The sequence below is a fragment of the Ahaetulla prasina genome, chromosome 4, assembly GCF_028640845.1.
Source record: "Ahaetulla prasina isolate Xishuangbanna chromosome 4, ASM2864084v1, whole genome shotgun sequence".
Classification (NCBI taxonomy): domain Eukaryota; kingdom Metazoa; phylum Chordata; class Lepidosauria; order Squamata; family Colubridae; genus Ahaetulla; species Ahaetulla prasina.
In genome coordinates, this window is record NC_080542.1 from 5,592,566 (window position 1) to 5,598,966 (window position 6,401).

The window sequence follows — 6,401 nt, forward strand, 5'->3', positions numbered from 1 at the left end:
CCGCGACCGACCTGATTTGATGACAATTTTTTTTTCCAGCACTCATTAAGGGTATCATGATTAAGTGAATTATCACGATCGTTAAGTGAATCTGTGGTCATTAACTGAACCATCACGATTGTAAAGCGAGCCAATGGTCCACCATTTTGGAAAACGACCGGGGGAATTTTGGGAGTTGAAGTCTTTGTACATCTTCAAGTGCTTCAGGTCGAAAAACACAGAATTTGGAAGCAGCACGAAAAATCTTCAATGTACCCACCACGCCTTTACTCCAGAGACAACTGACATTTTTCAATTTTAAGGCCAAGCCAAACCAGCAGACGATTCTCCGCGGATTTTCAAGGAGAAAGACAGAAAAATCGGAAAACTTTCTCCCCGGAAGAGAACTTTTATATCCTTTCTGCTTTCGGCGACTGAAAGATTTGGGTGGGGTGAGGTGGCTTACAAACTGAAGGATACGGGATCAAGAATCCCTCAGTGAAGAGTTGTGTGTTGAAATGCTTAGCGAGGAGGTCGGGCTAATCCTCCGGTTTTTAAAATCCCTCTCGGATTTTTTTATTTTTTTTTTAAAGTTCTTCGAGGGACGATTTGGAGTTTGGCGGGAGATAATTCTTTTTTTTTTTTTTTTAATGTCCGTTTTACCGATGTAAGACTGGAGAATTAGGGCCCAGGAGTCCGCGGACTGACGTCCGAGGCAGCATCCCGAGGGTTCGATCCTATGCATTCATCTCGTTTTTAATAATTGTGTCCGTGACACACTTCTCTTTCCAAAGGGCTCGCGTTCGGGACGTTGGACCAGAGATGACCAAATCCTCCCAAAAAGGAAGACTTATTTTGAATGCCCAATTTTCCTTGCCCCTCCCCAAAAGAAACCGATGGCTAGATCGGACGAGCAATGTTCTTCGTTGCTTTTCGCGACGGACACCGAGTTTGGTCCAGGCTCCAAAAATGTCTGTCTCATCGGCACATTTCGGCTGATAGAGTCTTCGTTTAAGCTCGCAGCGAAGAGAAATAAATAAAACCACTTTATAGGAAGACTTCAGCGGTCGGTTCCCCATCCCCAAATCTGGAACATACAGGTAGTCCTCGACTTACGATCACAATGGAGCCCCAAACATTTGCGGCTAAGTGAGAGTTCAGTGAGTTCTGCCCCGTTTTCCGATCTTTCTCGCCACAGTGGTTAAGTGAATTGCAGTGGTTCAGTTGGTAACACATGTTCTGTCCCTCCTCGCCTCCGTCCGAGCGATGGCTTAATTAGCCAGCACTATCAGCTCTGGCAGCAAACTAGCAAGCGTCTGCCAAGTGACTATGTTATCTCCCTTGATGCCGATGAGTCACCCAGGAACAAACAGTACTTCAGCTTTAGTTAAGCAGTTGATTTGCCTGCTACAAAGAGGCATAGCAGCCCTCGCTGGTTTTATATCCTGTGGGGTGTGGCGCCATGACTCAGCACTTCCTAGGCCTGCCCCACCCCTGCTTCTGTTGTTCCCGCCTCTTTTGCCTACGAAACCTAGGGTCCAGCCAAGCCAGATTGCCATCAGCTGGGTCTGTAGGCGTGGCCTGGGTGGGGGAAGAGTCAGGGGACGGAGGCCTCGTTATCTCCTCCACCTGGCCTGCCTCTGGCTCCTGGAGCTGAGCCAGGGAAGCTGGTGCTCCCAAGGTAAATCCTGACGGCTCTTCCCCCTCACTTTCCAAGTCACTTTGTGGCAGGGGGTCCGGCTCGGGGGGGGGGTGCAGACACAACAACACAGTTGTTCGGTAAATCTGGCTTCCCTTTTGACGTCGCTCGTCGGAAGGACCGCGGGACACGGCGACCGTCGTAAATACGAGTCAGTAAGCCTCTGAATTTTGATCATGGTGATGGTGGAGATGCTGCCACGGTCCGAAGTGTGAAAAACGTCACTTTTAGTAGGGCCGTTAGAACATTGGTGGTGAAGCCCATCATTGTATATCGAGAAATTCCTGTATGTTCCATTTTTAATTGGTTGCAAATCATTTTGAGGGGGGGCCCTCGGAATTAATAGCGGGTTTTATTACCGACGAAGGAGAGACGATGGCTGAAGTAATGACACAGCATCACACCCAGGGAAGGACCACTCAGGCCGACGCACACACGCGTGTGCAAACACTATCCCTTTTGCTCCCCTGGGAGTTAAACATGCAACCCACAACCCTACCCCACCCAAGCCCGTAGTAGGCTCAAAACTTTTTGGACTGCTTTGTAATCTTGAAGGGAAATAAAACACTGACTGTTAATAAGCTAAATAAAGGGAAATATATAATCCATTTGCAAAACCCTGGCTGAGTTTTCGGAGTTTCTGCTAGAGAAGCAGAAGTGATACTTTATTTATTTATTTGTCAAACACAACAGTATATATAAGTATAAGCATGAAATAACCATACGAATTGGATACAATCAAAGGGAACATTAGGACAGGAACGGTAGGCACGCTGGTGCTCTTATGCACACCCCTTACAGACCTCTTAGGAATGGGTTGAGGTCAACAGTAGATAGTCTTTGGTTAAAGCTTTGGGGATTTTGGGAAGAGACCACAGAGTCAGGTAGTGTATTCCAAGCATTAACAACTCTGTTACTGAAGTCATATTTTCTGCAATCAAGATTGGAGCGGTTCACATTAAGTTTAAATCTATTGTGTGCTCGTGTATTGTTGCAATTGAAGCTGAATTAGTTTTCGATAGGAAGTATTGTAGCAGATGATTTTATGAGTTATACTCAGGTCATGTCGAAGGCGGCGGAGTTCTAAATTTTCTAAACTAAAAATTTAAATAAATAAATAAACCCAGGATTTCAAGTCTGGTGGCATAAGGTATTTTGTTGTGATCAGAGGAGTGGAGAACTCTTCTTGTAAAATATTTCTGGACACACTCAATTGTATTAATGTCCGAAATGAGATGTCGGTTCCAGACAGGCGAGCTGTATTCGAGAATTGGTCTAGCAAATGTTTTGTATGCTCTGGTTTTGTTTTGTTTTTTAATTTGCATTTATATCCCGCCCTTCTCCGAAGACTCAGGGCGGCTTACACTATGTTAGCAATAGTCTTCATTCTATTTGTATATTTATATACAAAGTCAACTTATTTCCCCCAACAATCTGGGTCCTCATTTTACCTACCTTATAAAGGATGGAAGGCTGAGTCAACCTTGGGCCTGGTGGGACTAGAACCTGCAGTAATTGCAGGCAGCTGCTGTTAATAACAGACTGCATTAGCAGTCTGAGCCACAGAGGCCCCTGGTTAGTAGTGTATTGCTACTAGTAGTAGTTAGTAGTATATTGTATGCTCTGGTTAGTAGTATATTCAGCCGGTTCATACCGGTTTGGACGAATCGATAGCAGAGATCGCGGATGGGCCCGCCCACCTGCCTTGGCTCTATGCCGACCTATTTAGGGACATTTAGGAGACCTGGTGCATGCGCAGAAGGCACGTGAGCTAGCAAAGTGCGTACACAGAAGGCCAGGCGCGTACGCGGAAGGGTCCCGCACAAATGCGCGCACACACAGCAAACCAGTTAGTATATTGGAAACCTACCGTTTTAGAGGAGTGCCAAATAAGGACTTTATAAGGCCTCGGTAAGACCACACTTACCATATTACATCCAGTTTTTGGTTGCCACGATATTAAGAAAACAGAGGTTGAGACTCTGGAAAAAGTACAGAGAAGAGCAACAAAGATGATTAGGGGACTGGAGGTTAAAACGGGCAGAACAGTTGTAGGAATTGAGAAAGGAACGCCGAGGGTAGTGACGGGTAACCTTTTGGGTGCCGAGTGCCCATAGCACACGCAAGTGCTCGAACCCCCAAAATGCAATGAGGGTGCCCCCCCACATTCACACGTGCCCCCCTGCATACGCGCATGCCCCCAGACATACTCCCATGTCCCATTTTGGCTTCCAGTTTGGTTCAAGAGGCTTTTCAGGCCAAAACAGGGCACCGGGTAGGGTGCGAACCCCAAAATGCAATGCAAGGCAGAGACCTGAAGACCAGCTGGCCGGAAGGAGGCACGTGTGAGTGTGTGTGTTAAACCTGTCCTGGGGGCAACAGCTGGTGTGCCCGCAGAGAGGGCTCGGTTCGCCACCACGGGCCGAGGGGGACAGGATAGCAGTATTTGCGGGGTTGCCAAAAAAGAAGAGGTGGTCCGCCCAGTGGTGAGATTCAAATAATTTAACAGCTGGCTCTGCCCTAATGACCAGCTGGGTAGGCGTGACTTGGTGGTCATGTGACCATGTGGTCGTGGCTAACTCAACCACTCATGTCGATGGGCGCTTCGCTTTAGCTGTTACAATGTAACAAGGCTTAACCAGAGAGGCAGTTTCTGTAAGCAGGGCAATAAAGATTAGGCTAGAAACACCAGAATGTTTCCGTCCTGCCTTCCTCACAGGATTAGTCCTGTAAAGTGGGGAAAAAAACAAAATAAGATTTCTTCCAACAGCCGGTTCTCCGAAATAGGTGCGAACCGGCTGAATCCCACCATTGGGTCCACCTTTTCTCCAAAGCACCAGAAGGCAGGACAAGAAACGATGGAAACTGATCAAGGAGAGAAGCAACCTGGAATTAAGGAGAAATTTCTTGGCAATCGGAACAATTAGCCAGTGGAACTACTTGCCACCAGAAGTTGTGGGTGCTCCCTGAGTGGAGGTTTTTAAGAAGAGAACCATTTGTCTAAAATAGTATAGGGTTTCCTGCCTGAGCAGTGGGTTTGGACTAGAAGACCTCCAAGGTCCCGTCCAATTTTGTTATTCAAAGATTCAACAGGTAAGGAAGATATGTGCATTAGATATGGGTTAAATTCAGCTCTCGCGGGTAATTCCACTCCTGACCACTAGATGCCCTATTGAGTTTGCAGCCCAGTGTTTTTTAAGTTTGGCTGTAATGCATGGACTTTAACTCCCAAAATTCTTCAGTCAACTATGCCGGCTGGGGAATTCTGGGAGTTGAAGTCCACCCATCTTAAAGTAGCCATGTTTGTAAAATACTCCCAGAATTCCCTAGCCAGCAAGACTTCTAGGAAGACCACACCTCTTAAAGGGACAGAGGTTAAGAAAGACCTGGCTAGGGAATTCTGGGAGGTGAAACCAAACAACCGTCAAAAACTACCAAAAATCGCAGACTTGTATGCGATTCCGTCTCTTAAAACTCAATATACATAGTCCTTGACTTACAACCACAACTGCACCAAAGATTTCTGTCACTAAGTGAGACGGGTGAGTGAGTTTTGCCCCATTTTACAACCTTCCTTGCCAGAGTTCAAAGCGAATCGCCGCCACCGTTAAGTGAGTCACGCAGTCGTTAAGTAACTCATGAGAATGCAACAATGGTTGCGTGAAAAATAGCCATAACTCGCTTTTTTTTTTCAGCGCCATCGTAATTTTGGTCAGGAACTTCCTTAAGTTGTGCAATTTTTTAACGTTCTCCATAAGGAAATGTCAGACAGTACAGGGAGTCCTCAATTTACGACAATTGAGACCAACTTTTTTGTGGCAAAGCAAGCAGCTTTAAGTGAAGTCGCACCCAATGTTATCATTTGGGTCACAAAGCAAATGGCCCAAATTAGACCACCGTGCAGTCGTTAAGCAAATCGTTTCCGCCACTGGCTTTACCTGTCGTGTGACTCCCTGGGATGAAACCTCCGCTCTGACCACTCAATCCTGGGGAATGCAGCAATGGTCGCTGTTGTGGATTTTAGTCCATAACTGAGTTGTTAAGCCGAGGACCACCTGCATAGGCCAACTCAGTCACCTGAGTAATAAGCAGTCATAAACCGGAGCACCCCACTCTGCAGATAAGACCTTGGTGACAATTTTGGGTTGTGAACTTCACTGCCCCGTTTTACCTTTCTTGCCAGGGGTGTAAAGTGAATCTGCAAGTTGTTAAGTGAACGAGACGGTTGTAAAGTGAATCTGGCTTCCCAGCCCATCGCCCAAAAATCAACCCCCCCCCCAAAATGTGATTTTCCCATCCCGGGCCATGGCAACCATTGTAAATGTGAGTCGGTTCTGATCACGCGAGCAGCTGGGGACGCTGCAACAGTCCTTAAGTGAGAAAAACGGTCATTAAGCTACTTTCTTCAGTGCCGTTGTAACTTCGAAGTAGTCTTCGACTTACAACAGTTCACTTGGTGACCGTTTGAACTTTGAAGACCGTTCAGAGAAAAACGGTAATAAAAAAAAACGAGTAGTCCCCAAAACTTTTATTGCAACAGCTATGAATTACGTTCATTCACAGCAGAGTCCCAATTAGCTGCAAAAAGTCCTTCAGGATGATCACCCTCCTTATCACGCTGCCAAAGACCTACTTGGCAAAGCCCCATGGAGTCCAAAATTAAACAAGAGATGCTGACTGGGAACAGCATTAACAATGTTGCTTTCCTGCAAAGGGCCCACGT